General features: G+C 26.2%; 1 protein-coding gene across 1 annotated transcript in view; it reads right to left on the minus strand.

Annotated features, from left to right (window-relative positions):
- Positions 1 to 16,311, minus strand: part of Hph (HIF prolyl hydroxylase) — a 72,119-nt gene that overhangs the window by 30,624 nt on the left and 25,184 nt on the right. The window lies entirely within an intron of this gene.

Here is a 16,311-nt window from a genome sequence, read left to right on the forward strand (position 1 = left end):
TCTACTAGTTGTAAATGCCACCTTGCAGCATTTCTGGACAAATATTTCTTACAGCATATGTAAGAAATGTTTTAAGTCATATCCATGTATAACCAAAAAGGCAAACAATTGAATTACAATTTGCCCTAACATTCTATATCAATGTCAAATCTATTGTCTGATCATATTAAAAAACTACTATCATCAAATGTTAACATTTGTACTTCCTCAGATACAATACATATTAGACTTACATTTAGATGTGTTTTAAAAATTCTATGTCCCAACGGTTTATTTATTTTTTTCTTTCAAGTCAACAGTAATATTAAATTTTTACTTAATATGTAAGAAATGTCAGTTTTATTTAAATAAATCATTAATTTTATTTAAGGCACATATTGAAACACAAAACAACTGAATTAATGAATATTGCTTCTTTGAAGAACGTAACTATTGTTTATATATTTAAATTATTACAATTTATTTATAATTAAAATATCTTTTGTCTAAAATCCATAGCAAAGGACAAGCAGTTACTGATAAATACATAATGAGTTGTAAGGCTATGTTTGAGAAGAGATGGATTATTGAAAATTATATTAAAAGAATGACTATAAAAAAAAAATAAAGGGGAAAAATGATAAATATAATCAGTAAAAAAGTAGAACATATAAGAAAGTAGATGCTAGAAGGAGGAAAGATGAAGAAATTGATAATATATGAAAAACAAAATTATGAACTTATATTTAAAAAAAAAACAAGACAGGATTACAGTTGCGTGTTAAAGTTACAACTTATAACAAAGTATTAAAATAAAATGTTTATGTATAATCATTTGTTATTAAATAAGAAATTGAACAAAATGTTGATACAAATTTCATAATAAATTTTCTTCAAGTGTGATTTAAATGTTATTAATATGATACAACTACAGATAATAGCTTCCAGGACTAAAATATACAAGACTACACTTCATACATATCACACATTTATCCATCCATTAATTCATTCTCACATTCATACACATCATCCTCTGAAGTAATACCTTACAATGGTTCCAGAGGCTAAACAGAAAAAAGAGGAAGTAAAATATAAAATATCCATGTAATATTTCCTTCAGGAAAACTTTAATCGGTACATTATAAACAAGTTATATATAAATTTTTTTCAAGATGATGGGTATCAACTGCTTTGGTCATTTTGCTGTATGAGAATGGAAATTTGTAGCATATGAAAAATGTCTGACTGGGATTCAAACAGAGGACCTCTGGATGAAAAGCTGAGATGCTACTTTAAATTATTTTTTATAAAAACAAAATAGATTTCATATTCAACAGGCTCACTAAACAGATTTAAACAATAAATAAGGATCCCCAAACAATATCTTTTCACTTATGAAGTAAGTATACAGGGACAGATAGAAAATGATTGACACAATTTTTAAATTTAAACATGTGTAAAAAACAATGTTTATGATTAACTATTTTTTACAGCTATGACTATAGTAATCTTTAAAGAACCTACTACAAACTACAAAAATCTTGTCATTAGGTTTAGTGTATTTTAAAATACAAGCATAGGAAGAAAGAAAGAAGTTATTTTTTAATCCAATTAAAAATTACATATATAATTCAACCTAAATAATAACAGCCACAAAAAGTAAAATTATACAATAATATGTGACGATAAATAATCTATGAAATTGCATCCTTTATTTATTCCTCTATGATTAGTACTTCTATAAAGATTTCTGATTCAAAAGGTTTTGTGCGATTCAAAACGTGTACCGGCTTAGTCGCTATAAAATCAGTAACTAACAGATATTGTAAACATTAACTTTTTATGAAGTTTACAGATTACGTTTCTAATTTAAATTCCATATTCTGATGAAGGAGAGATTTCTGTGGAAGTATTAAACGTGAAGAAAAAATAAGGCAGTAATAAATCTTTATAAATAATATTACATCAACCGCAAACTATTTCAACAGTTGGCCGGATCAGAGAAAAATAACTTAATGTCCCATCCTAAAATACTAATCAGTCATGAAATCTGCAGTGTGATTTAATTACAATTGACAAGCATTCTAAATATAACAGAATATTTCATCCAAATAATTTTTTGGACATTCGATACAGTCTCTTCATCAAGGCAGTTGTAATATGCGCAAGAAATTTATTTAGAAGGTAGTCAAAATAGTACATTTCATCTGTTATGTTTGTTCATTAAATTATTTTTATAAAAAATAGTGTGTAAATTTTTTTCAGTGTGTTAAATTTATAGTATTTGCATATTATATGTACAGTGTGCATACTTTGGTAACTTATCTCCGTATCATCAAAATTCTTAAAGTTACTTGCAAAAGTTGACTGTGTTATGTACATTGCAATCAAATGTTCTGTGAGTGTATCAATCAGGTTTTCCAGTATAGTATTTAGTGCAGTACTACACTATGATTTGATTTTACACTGATTCTTGTGTTTACTGATGTGTACTTTGTTAATAAATTGATTCTTTGTGTGTTTTTTCCCCACAGACGAATAAAAAGAAAACTACATTAGAATATATGTTTGTTGATCTAAGTTGGAATTAAATTTTTTTTGTCAATACATGCTTTTTTACCTTTATTGTGTATTTTGCATGATACACTGCATACAGGGTTCAAGTTAACATTAAATACATTTTACTTAGTTGAAGTCTCCAATATAGTTAGTTGTAAACTGGCATGAAAGTTATGTAATAAGAAAGAAATTTGTAAAAACTGCTTTTTGGAACAGTGCAGGTGATTGTGGAAAAGTGTTACCGGTATGGTGTATTTTCTATAAATGTTGAAAATGTGTCACTTGTATATTATAAAAAAAATGGGGTTTACGATCAGTGCTTAGCTGTGTTCACTGTCAGTAAAAAACCGTAAATTTGGATGTAATATTAAGTATTGCTCTTCCCTCTATTAGATAAACAGTTAGCTTTGTCATGTTATACATATAAAATTTTGTAATCAGGATTTTAATATTTTTGAGCATAAGAAAGCCTTGAGAAATTTTGAGAAACACAAATTCAGAATTTGTAATCTTTTAAAAGGTAATTATTTTCCTCTATATATACTATAATAATTAATAAAATAAAAAATAAGGAAATATATATTTTTTTAAATAAATTAAGACATAGTATCATGAAGTTCGTTAAAACTTCGACGGTAAGAATCCGCAGAATCGGAGGGACAGTGAAATGAAAATGAAAAAAAAATAAACATGAAAACATTACATTTCAGATCAGTTACATTTTTAATAAAGAATACTTTCAAAAAATACCTTGAATTTTGCTAGAAAACTTTTTTTCCATTTGATGAACCGCGGGACTTGAATATGTCATTTTTTTAAGGTGACTTTACTAATCGCGTCGCTAGATAGCAGTACTTGATGGTACTAGGTAGCGTACAAAAACTTGTTAATTTACTTGAAATAATAAAATTTTAAAGAAAATATACTACTGTTTGTTTTAATAGTAAATGCTTTTATATAAATGAGAGTACTGAAGATGAAACAATTTTTTAATTCCAATCACTTCTTTTAAAAAAAAAATAAAAGTATTAGTTTACAAGACATTTTACTAGTTTTATTAAAAAAGGAATAAATAAATTCGATTGGTAAAGTTTTTATTCTACAATTAGAACTATTTGATTGAGAAATAAAAAAACGTTCATTTAATCTAATACCTATACCATTCATCCGATTGCGATGAAACTTTTGTGAGTTTTCCGCACGCCTGCGACGATTTCTGAATTAGTTTGTACCCGCAAGGTGGCGCTGGGGTTAAGATATTTCAAAAAATTATATTTACGATCCGGATTGCCTCATATTCAGAATATAAATTAGTTACGTGTAAACAAATATTTCTGCGACAAAGGGGTAGAAGGGAAAAAGGGAAAGAGGTGAAGTCATGAAGAGGGGAAGGGGAAAAGGGAATGGTTAAATTTTGTGATGTTCTGTAATGTTCAGTTTTTTAATCTTTTATCTAATTTTCATTTGTGTTCATTTAATCTATATTTATATTCAAATCTAGCAATAGCGAACCACTGCCGAGTCAGCTAGTAACTATATAAAAAATGTGTTCACGGATACGATAAACATCGAGATGAGGATTACACTTCCAAAGTAATAAGTGCAATATTACATCATGGATGTTCGATTCGTGAAGGTCATTATACTAGTCTTATTAAAATATAAATATTAAAATATTGTAAAAATATGATATGAAATGAATGAATGATATGACTATCAAAAAAAAAAAAAAAATTGGCCGTAAAATTGAAAAAAATGTATTTTTGTTTGTTCTAGAAGGCAATAAGTTTTAATAAAAAATTCCACAAGATCAGTAATTCTAAAAAAAAAATAATTTAACAAAACGTAGTGATATAAAAAAAAAAAATACAATGAAATTGTAAACCGTACGGTAAGAGTTTCGCAGATATTTGTTCTGCTGAAAAACAAAGATTTCTGTAATATGAATAAAACTGTTTTTAAAAAAATGATACTGATATCAAAAAAGGCAAGACACTACACATCGATTATCAAAATCTATTAATTTAGAATTTTGTTAAAAAAAATACATGTTAAATATATATAATAGACAATAGATATACAATAATAGATAAATAAACATTTAAACATTCCATAAAATAAGCAAAAAAATAGAAAAATTAGTTATAAAACTTTTACTGGCCCCATTTCATTTATATGTAATCCATATCACATTTACATTTAATAATACATTTCTTATAATTATTTGTTGTTTAATAAATGAAATCGAGCCGGTAAGTTTCAAAAAAATCTTCTAAAATAGTTTAGAAAGAATAGTTTCTAAATCTTCTCAATGATATATTAACTTTTAATAAGTTTGAAATATTTAACCTACAATCAATTTTGTCCATTTTAATAATGCTGTTGGTCCTATCACTAATTTATCTACTTTTTCTTATCCTTAAAGTTGAGGTATTCAAAACATAAAACAGATTTAATCATTTTAAGCACTGTTGTGGGACTTATGAAGAAAACAACACAGAAAGAATTAATAATTACATACATTATATACAAACATTCAAAATTTTACATCGTTGAAAAGGTATAATAAAGAATTATAAAAAACAACTCAACGTTAAGCCTAACAGGTCAACACTAAATGAGCATTCTAATCTATTTAGGCCTCTTTTTACAAAACAACAAAAAACATAGTAAGCTGCACAATATAACTGAACATGTAAACTACAAAAGTTACGTATTTTCTAGTACAAATAAAAGTGCTCATTGATGTGATCGGTTCAGTAGTTCCATTCTGCTGAACAAACTTGTAATGGTAAAGTAAACACTTCCTCTAACACTGATAGAATTCTTATCAAATAAACAACACAATTACCCTGTTAGAAGTCTCAGATGGAAATAAATGGGAGGAAACCACCCACTTTCTTTTATGTTAAAAAATTACTATCTTCTTCAATATGTGACTAATTTAAAAAAAAAGGATAAAATGTCTACAACTACTAAAAACAATACATAGATCATAGAAAATTGATATATGTGGGAAAAATGAATTATAATAAAATGAAAAAAAGTGCAATATTGATTAACAAAGTATAGGTTTCAATGTTAACAAATAACAAAACTATTTACAAAGAATCTGATGGAAGTTCAATCACAAAGTTGGATATATCATGGATATACATCCATGAAGTAAATACAAAATGTACATAAATATTATTAAATAATAGTTGTTCATAAACAAGGAAAAATGTTATGAACTGGAAAGTTTATTTTTTCAATTTCCAGTTTACAAAACCAGTTTTTATAGTATCAAAGTGTGCATCTTTGATTAACATTCAGAACCTGTAATCAGATAAAAGACTTAAAGAGAAAAAAGAAAGGTAAATGGGACCTTCTGGACGAGTGGTAAATTGCATCCTTACAACCTCACGACTCCTCAAAATCTGGAACATCTCAGGATGAAGTATGCACAAAAATATGGGGTGGAAAATGCCAATCAATGGAAATCACATTTAATAAACTGTTTCTAATAAATAATCAAAGTTCAAAAATGAAAGGATTTCACTGGATGTAGTTGACCTTTGATTGTAGTTTGTACGAACATGCAAATTATAAAATGTATAAATTACATAATTCTATGTTTATTAAACTGATAAAATTACAAAACTTAACATTACAATCAGCAAAACTTTCTAATTCCTAAATTATGATTATTTCATGAAATCTTTTTCATTCCCATAAGCTGTGAGACAGAATTAAGCAGTAAAGTTTAACTGAACTTTACAAGAGCAGAATTGTTAACAGTGTTTCTGTAAAGAATAAAAGTTAATGAAAGTAATTAATTAATTAATAAACTGAAACATAAAAACTTATACAGGAAGTACTTTAAATGCAATGGAAACTAACAATGCATTCCTTATATGTGTACAAAAAATTATCAAGAAGGTATGGCTTGTAATAATTAGAGATATGTTTGCAATACCAGACAGACGATAAATTTTCGTGTGGGAATATTATTAAAAAAATCTGACAACAAAGTTTCAATACTTTCCTGGCATTGGATATTTATTCTTATATATTGGAAAAATAATTATACACGTAAAAAAGTAATAATTATACATGAAATTACTTGAGATTTCTTTTTTGGGGAGGGGTGAATTATGATGAAGTTTTATTGTAATATTATTACTAAAAGTTTATTATTTAAACTCTTAATACTGTTAAAAGTCTAAATAAATCCCAACAAATTTTGAAAAACCTAAAAATCTATATTTTTAATCCTTCAGCTCACCTACCCACAAAGTATTTTTGTTTGACTTTCATGAAGCCTTGGGGAGGAAGACATTAAAAAAAATTTGATAAAAAAAATACAATACAGAGAGCTTTTTAGATTTTTGAGAAGGGATAATTCTGGGGCAAAATTAAAAAAAAAATGTAAAAGCATGCACGCATGCTTAATATAAGGTGTGGAGGTTATGTTGGCAAAATTTCCTCATCCCCAAGCCCTAGAGAAATTTATCCCAAATTTTTACCAACAGTTTAGCTGATATACATAAGTCTCTGTAAAAAATTTCATAAAAATCAACTGATCCAGTAAAATGTTATTAAGCTTCAAACATGCCTACGCTCATACATACATACATACGCACATGACGGTGAGCTTGGATGATCAGCCCGCATGTCACTGCTATAATGTTGTTCTTTGAAACATTGGCACACCATGATTAGTCATCTCTTAGTAGCATAAACATGATACAACTGTTGTTTATGAAGCAATGTTTACTACGTTGGGTAATAATCACTGCCACTCCAAGCTTGCAGTTATTTGGTGACAACTGTACAAACATTATCATCCACTTTTTTTTTCTTTTTTTGGGGTTCCTGGGCATGAAACTTTGAGAAATGCAAATAACTCCATACCCCATTTTTTGACTGATCACCATACTTTCCTTCATGGGAAAGGTTAAATGGGACAGGGAATTTTTTTTATGCTACTTCAAGTCATTTAAGTGTTCTACTAAACTTTTCACCTAATTGATCTTGATCAAGGCTGTACTCATTATGAGTTCCAACATGAATCATTTCACCTTTTACATGATGTTTTGTATTGGTTTTTCCCTGGTGAGAGACATTTAATATTTTTTTAATACTTTTACTAATAGTCAAAGATTTTCAAATTAAGTTTTAAAACTAAATTGCACCTATCATAAAACAGGAATTAAGAATATTAAGAGAAATGTACTCCCTATTGAATACCTACTGTGAGTAAAAATTGAATCAAAATAAAGTGACTTTACATCAATTTACAGCAAATTTCTGATTAAAAAATAACAAAATGGATAGAATGTTGTTTGAAATTTGTTACCTTTGATTTCTTTAGCAACAAAATGTAGGTAACATATTTAGTTTTTACTAGGAATATAAAACTCAGTGCATGTATAAACAAATTTTGTATAATTCAATTTTAAAACATGAATAAAACAACACTTAGATGTATTTTAGTTAAAACATTTTTAATATTTAAGGATTGCTAATTTTAATAGTTTAGAAATAAACAATTCTAACAGTATGGGTCAGAATTACTGTTTGTCAAATTTCTATTTATATGTTTGAAAAAAATAATTGCTTCCAATATAGTAAGAAAAAAGTGTAATTTACCATAAAAAAATTTCAGTCTAAAAGAAAATGATCCAAGAATTTACAATTGCACATTCTCTGTTATATGGTAAGAAGGTTGATCATACTAATTTAGGATTGTTAATCAAATTCCAAGAAATGATGACTTTTAACTGCTTCAATGAATAAAATAAGTATGTATACTTAACATAAACAGGAAAATCATTAACAGTGGATGAACAAAGGAAAAACAGGATTTTAAAAAATTAACATCACATGAAAAAACAATTTTTTTTTTCTTTTAAGAAGTGTATGCAAATAACTCCATACCCCATTTTTTGACTGATCACCATACTTTCCTTCATGGGAAAGGTTAAATGGGACAGGGAATTTTTTTTATGCTACTTCATGTCATTTAAGTGTTCTACTAAACTTTTCACCTAATTGATCTTGATCAAGGCTGTACTCATTATGAGTTCCAACATGAATCATTTCACCTTTTACATGATGTTTTGTATTGGTTTTTCCCTGGTGAGAGACATTTAATATTTTTTTAATACTTTTACTAATAGTCAAAGATTTTCAAATTAAGTTTTAAAACTAAATTGCACCTATCATAAAACAGGAATTAAGAATATTAAGAGAAATGTACTCCCTATTGAATACCTACTGTGAGTAAAAATTGAATCAAAATAAAGTGACTTTACATCAATTTACAGCAAATTTCTGATTAAAAAATAACAAAATGGATAGAATGTTGTTTAAAATTTGTTACCTTTGATTTCTTTAGCAACAAAATGTAGGTAACATATTTAGTTTTTACTAGGAATATAAAACTCAGTGCATGTATAAACAAATTTTGTATAATTCAATTTTAAAACATGAATAAAACAACACTTAGATGTATTTTAGTTAAAACATTTTTAATATTTAAGGATTGCTAATTTTAATAGTTTAGAAATAAACAATTCTAACAGTATGGGTCAGAATTACTGTTTGTCAAATTTCTATTTATATGTTTGAAAAAAATAATTGCTTCCAATATAGTAAGAAAAAAGTGTAATTTACCATAAAAAAATTTCAGTCTAAAAGAAAATGATCCAAGAATTTACAATTGCACATTCTCTGTTATATGGTAAGAAGGTTGATCATACTAATTTAGGATTGTTAATAAAATTCCAAGAAATGATGACTTTTAACTGCTTCAATGAATAAAATAAGTATGTATACTTAACATAAACAGGAAAATCATTAACAGTGGATGAACAAAGGAAAAACAGGATTTTAAAAAATTAACATCACATGAAAAAACAATTTTTTTTTTCTTTTAAGAAGTGTATTTTGTCTTCAGACCTTTACATTTTCATGATGTAATTTTTTTAGCATGTTAAATTACTGAAATCCTACCATATAATTACATTTCATTATAATATAATTACCTGACACATTAAAAAAAATTTGAAAATTTTATGAAGGAAGGTGGTGTAAATTCCATGTTCTTGAAAAAAGTAACCCAGAAAAGTGGTTCTTGGAAAAAACAGAAACTCTTACTGTTAACGGCTTGAATGGAATCCATCAGATTTAATTAAAAAGTTAGATAACAAGCATTGGTGTAAAATATATAAATATTTATATGTACTTGTGTTTAATTAATACAAGATTCTCCATTCCAGTATAAAACATACACTACTTACAATTTTTTAACTTGATTTCTCAAATACAGATTGTAAGTTTGGATTATTGAAATATATCTATTTTAGACTTTTTACAAGTGCTAAATATCAATGATTAATTTTTCAAAAAACAATTCATATGATTACAACTTTGTCTATGATTGTCATAATAATCATTTGCTAACAAATTACACAAGATATCGCCATTTGATTTTTGTGAAATTAATCTAATTTTGGAAGATAAAGTTGCAATGTTCCAATTTTAATTATGAAAATCTGTAAAAAAAATCGACGCAAACTGATATATACACTACACAAATGGATACAAGTATCTAAGGAAAACCTCCTTTATATGCGAGTTAAACCAGCTCACATGAAAGATTTTATCTATAATTTCTTACATATAACTAGTAGTCATCTAGAAATTAAATTAAATAACTTACTATAGTGTTATAAAATGAAAGAATACATTAGTCAAGTCTAGTTTTGTTTCAATTAATTTTCTAAAAGTAAAAGTGTAATTTCTGATTTTCCTTCTCTGAAAATATTTCATATCACAGTGTTTTGTTTAAAAATGCCAACAACAAACAACTAATCTAAATTTATTGGTAATTAATTTTATTTCACTCTAATAAAGGTACCTGCTGATTGTAATCAATTTTTTTTCAGTCTAATTGCTTTAAATCTAATAATTAGTTGTAAATACATATACGTAAATATGTTTAAAAGTATATATTAATGGTTATTTGTTCTTAAGCAATATTTGTGATTATGATAACATTACTATTCAAGTACCATTAATAAAATAGGAAAGCAGTTGAGTGATAACATTTTTTTTATTAAATATTAATATTTTTACCCATTTTTAATAACCATACATAAATCTGCAAATAAAAATATATTAACAGGTAAAATGTTATTAACAGGAAAAAATGTATTAATATAATAAGCAATTCTACTGAGCTTTGTTAAAGAATAATAGGTGCACATACTGTTAATAATTAATCACTTGCCATTACAACAAATATAAAAATAAAATTTTCTACTATTTTCAGTTTTACTGCTAAAGAATATAATATAATTATAATCTATTATTCTACAAAAAATGAATAAAAAAGTTTAAAATGAGCATCACACAATTTTAAGCACTAAGATGTACATAAAAAAATATAACTAATAACGACATTGTAATTTCTAGATTAATAATTAAAATGAACTAAATATTTTCTATTTAATTAATAGTTCTACATCCAATTAATCTTTGATTTCTTAACAGTTGCCTTTTCAGGAGTTTGCATATTAAGTAAGTTTTCTCCATTTTTCTAACTTAACTGCTTTTGGTTTCAATACTAATTTTTTTCACCAGATTCATAACAAATTTTTTAACTTGAAAAGGCCTTTTTGTAATTTCATTTACATTCTTTTAAAACATTAAACACTATATTTAATCTCTTAAAATCAACTATCTCAGTTTGATCCTCTTTCTAAATATATTTTTCACAACTTTCTTTTGTAAGCAACTAAAAAATCAATTTTGGGTTAATGTATGGATCAATTACCTTTGTCTTACTTGATCTCAAACCTTCCTAATAAACATTCTATTCTATACTCCTTACCATAGTGATTTAATCAATTCTTTCAATAATTTTATGTAAAAGAGGAATAACTGCAACTACTCGACTTGTTTTAAACCAAACTTTGCCACAACCACACTCATTTTCATGTAATAAGCATGCACTTAACAAACTCTGCAATTTAAAGTTCTATCTTTTTTTTTGTTATTTTTTACACTTCTTTTCAAATTATACTATCTTACAAGAAGCAACTAACTGGACAAAGGCAGTCAAATCATACTGATCATTTATAAGACAATTCTAACAAATGAACCTCAAAAACAAAGTAGAATGAAACAGGAATTCAAATCCATTTCAAGTGATTACAACTTTAACTGGACTTGAACTTAGACTTTCAACATCAAGCATATCTCCATATGTGCTTGATGATGAAAGTCTAAGTTCTAATAGTCTAGTGCTTCTAATTTACTGAAACACCAACATAATAATTTGTACAGAACTCTGTAACATAATTTTTTTTTTTCATGGACTTATAAAAAAAAACAACTACTTTTAATTTTCTTCAAGCATGTTTTTGTGCAGATCCCTCATTTAACTTACTTGTTTATTAGAAACACTTACTACTAAGTATTACCATTGACATCCATAACTGAAACGAATGAGAACACTTTTCAAAACTTTCACATGTTACTGCAATCACTTAACACTCAAAAACCCAAACAATTTTTAAATCTAATCTTGATCTTTGTTGATTCATGACCACGAAATGTACATTTTTTATGTTAATGATTTTTTCGTTCAAATCAAGGAAGTCTCTAACTATTAAATAAATTTAAATCTTTTTTCTAAATGCAAAAACAATAATTATTGGAACTATTTTAATTTTTAAATAAAAGTAAGTTATTTGTTTTTCATTTTTACTTTTTCCCATAATGATATGACACGTAACCAAATGAAAAAAAAAACTCTTTGGAACTCTTTATTATTAGTTAATTCTAGGCATAAAACATTAAAGTTTTATTTAGGCATAAAACTTTAATGTTTTATGCCTAGAATTAACTACTTCGATAATTAAGATATGCACTAATAATTAATAAAACGAGTCTTGTGTTTTTAAGTTGAATAAATCTTTCCTAAATTTAAACCAAAAAAATAAGTTTACATTCATATACATCAACCAAAACTATTAAAAAAGGCTATTTCAGTTAAAATAAATTCACACAACTTAAACAAAATAATCAACTGATAGAAACAAGCAGCAAGAACATTGGCAGATTCTTAATAGAATTTTTAATAGAATACATAATCTTGTCAATTATAAAAAACAATTAACATTATTTTTATAATCATTAAACAGACTTATACATAATTAAATGAAAAGAAAAATTAAATTATAATTCAACCAATAACAAATTAAAACTTTTTTTACTGTTGGACATTCAAAATATCAAATTCTGATGGAACACCACATGAAAATATTCACTACTAAAATTTTCACATCATGTATTTCAAATTTTTGCCTGTGATGAAGAATATAAATAGCATATCATTGTTTAATAATTTAAAATTAAATTTACAAAATAAAGGATTACAATGATCTTTTCAAATTTACAATTCTACAGCCAATATGTTGATGAAATTTTTTGTCACCCACAGATTTTACCCCAAATATTCTTATTTAAATAATGACTTAATTTTAAGTCAAATTTCCATTTAACAGTTCTACAGATTATAAAATTTATTAAATCATGTACAATTTAATAAATAACTATTTAAACAGCTTAATATTTTTATGGTTAATATAATTTTATTAATATTTATAAAGTTATATGATACAATTTAACTTCTAACTGGCTGAATAGCCCTAAATCCACATTCTAAAATTTATTTGTGAAAAAGTCATTTTTTACAACAAATTATTTTTTGTTTTAAATTACCATTAACTAAAATTCAGTTTAACTTTTATCATACAAATTTCTGGCTCACTAATACTTCACATGAATTTATTGATAACACAAATCAATATTCATTATTAGGGCAATGTTAGAATTAGTAATTTATTTTGCACTTTATCTTTGTGACTAATCAATTATGAGTGAGTTGGCAACAACTTAATACTTTTCTCCTGACAATGTGAATAATCCAGTAACTGTGTGCGATAAATGTATTAAAATGATTATAGCTTTTATGGATTTATCTACACCTGAAGATAAGTTTATGAAATAAAATACTTGAATTATCTAGGCACAATTGCTATAACATTTTGCCACAGATTACAAGAATCTATTAGCAACATTTGAAGCAGAAGGTTGGTTCAGTTATGAATAGAATTTGTTGAAGATGTAACAAAAAAAAAAAAAAAAAAAATGTTTCGAGGCTTTCAGGTAGTAGAATACATGTTGTAATGTATCAGATTTTCGTCATTAATGAAGCTTATGGGGGTTAGTGTAGTAATGAAGTATGTACCACTGAAATGTGAATATCTTGATAAAAACCGGTGAGTCCAACAATTTCAATAAAAACATTTAACTGGGTCATATTGCCATTAATACAAAGGTCAAACAAGAATTGTGGTAGATGTTACACAATCACCTTTAAAAGAATTTATAATACATTTCTGATAAAAGAAAGTCACATAAAATTATTAAAAAAAATCCCTCTCGGCATGCCAGAATGTGTGGAGCTATATTTCATTGGTGCAAAGTAAGGGATAGAGAATATTTGCACCTTTAAAAAAAAGCAAAAAGTTCAAATGTACTCAATATGACAATGGTTGCATGTGAAAAAAGTTTCACATGTTTAGCATACGAAACAAGCCCCATCTTCTTACAATTCAAGCAACATTTTGGTCACTGCTTGCCGTAAGGGCTGGTCATACAAAATATTGTTTCAGACAAAAGTTTTAGGTAATGTTTAAAGGACCAATGACCACTTTCAACTGATTCGATACTGTGTCTATTAAGGGAGGTATGATTTTTTTTATTTTCGAAACCCCATTTTTTCCACTCCCCGAGTCAATGGTTGGCGATATCAAAACTTAGATAAATTTTAGGCCCTTATCCAAAGAATAGTAAGAACTTTAAATATTTACTTACTAAGAAAGTTATAGCGATATATATTTTTTGAAACCTCCATTTCCATCCCCATGATCAGATTTTGCCCATTAACGAACTCGACTGAGATTTTGGGTGTTATATTTTATGTAACATTTTGAAACTGATTGGCGCAAAATTATGGCAGTTGTCGTGTCCACAAGAAAGTGAAATATATATATAAACTTTTGAACTGACGTTGGTTTTGGGGTTTGTGGGATGTGAAACACAAAGATATGTCAAAATTTTCCAGAAGTTGAATCATGGTATCCATTACAATAGGTAGCTTTCTTATGAAATTATCAAAAACTTCATGGTATGAATATGGATGAATATTTAATAATTAATAGTAAAACCAGATGTAGACTGAAAAAGAGTATTTCAATTACAGTTTATATGAACACAAATAATACTTAAAGAGTTTAGGACATCAGACAGTACATTCAATAAACTTTGGATATACCAGTTTAAAAATTGTCCTAAATACTTGACCTCTTATTATGACCAGTTTCATACCACAACTGAACATTATAGGCAATCTGTCATGAGAGAAATCAGTCTTACCTGTTAATGATTAAATTACATTTTTTTAATCAATATATCAACAAAATATCATAAATCATCATTTATTTTTACCTTGATGACACATCAAGGCAAAAAGTGTGAATTAAAATAATATGTATTTATGTTAAATATTATAAATTTAAACTTATAATAAATATAAACGTTGGTTGTTTGTTTCATTATATATAAGAAAAATAAACAAAGCCTTTTAAGAGACGGTACAGAAATATGAAATAAAAATTTTATTATGAGTAATACAAGGAAAAGTCAGAAGAAATGAAACACAACAACACTTAAAAATATGTTTGAGGAAACTATTATAATAAAATAAAATCCAAAGTGCTAAATACTTCACTTTTAAGAGTACATATTACTTAATATGATGACTAAACATTAACACAAGACAAAGTAAATATGATTCATCTTCATATCTTACTTAAAAAAAACAAAAAAAAAACATAAAATAGATTTATCCTTCTGTAGATTTTTAAGTCAAAACAAGGATTCATATTTTTAATATGAAAGATACCTTTTCCTAAATCTCTCTTTTTCAGGCTTTGAAAAACTTTTTTTGCTGTGTACAATTTCATAGTTATAATTAGCAAAAGATATTTTTCTTTGAAAATCTGAACCAATGAAACATCACACTTTCAGACTTTTATATAATTAGAAAACTGAAATAAAGTTATGTAATATAACTTTACATTTACCTTCAATGATAAATATTTCATTTGATAGATAGATCACAGTTGTAAAATAAATTTAATATATTCACTACTTCGTTCTTATTAATCATATGGATGCTTTTGTAGTGAATAACGTTTTCTATAGGCAATTTTAAAATAAATAAAATATCTGTGAGAATATACTTGTTTAAATTCTATACGTATTGCAAAATATTATATTTCAACTAGTTTTCATCTGTAAATCAAATTATCTCAGGAAGTAAATATATTAAAAAAAAAAAAAAATTATATTCCCTTATTTGAAGATAAACATTAAAAATAAACTTGCATTCAAGATCTCAACCACTTACAATAAAAAAAATGTCATATAACGCTATCATCCCTGAGAGGTTCCTTACGCAATGTCCATCTTCATTCTCTTGTATTTCCAGAAATGTTTTAGTACTTGATAGATGCCATTTCTTTTTATTGTCAATAAATTTTAATCTTAACATGTTCCATTGATCCTTGTAGTATTGTTTTAATCAATCCTTCAAGTTTAAGCCAATTAGCTTTCCTATTCTGAATTGTTCTGATAATTGTATTCTTATTC

Source organism: Lycorma delicatula, chromosome 5, assembly GCF_047948215.1.
Source record: "Lycorma delicatula isolate Av1 chromosome 5, ASM4794821v1, whole genome shotgun sequence".
Lineage (NCBI taxonomy): Eukaryota > Metazoa > Arthropoda > Insecta > Hemiptera > Fulgoridae > Lycorma > Lycorma delicatula.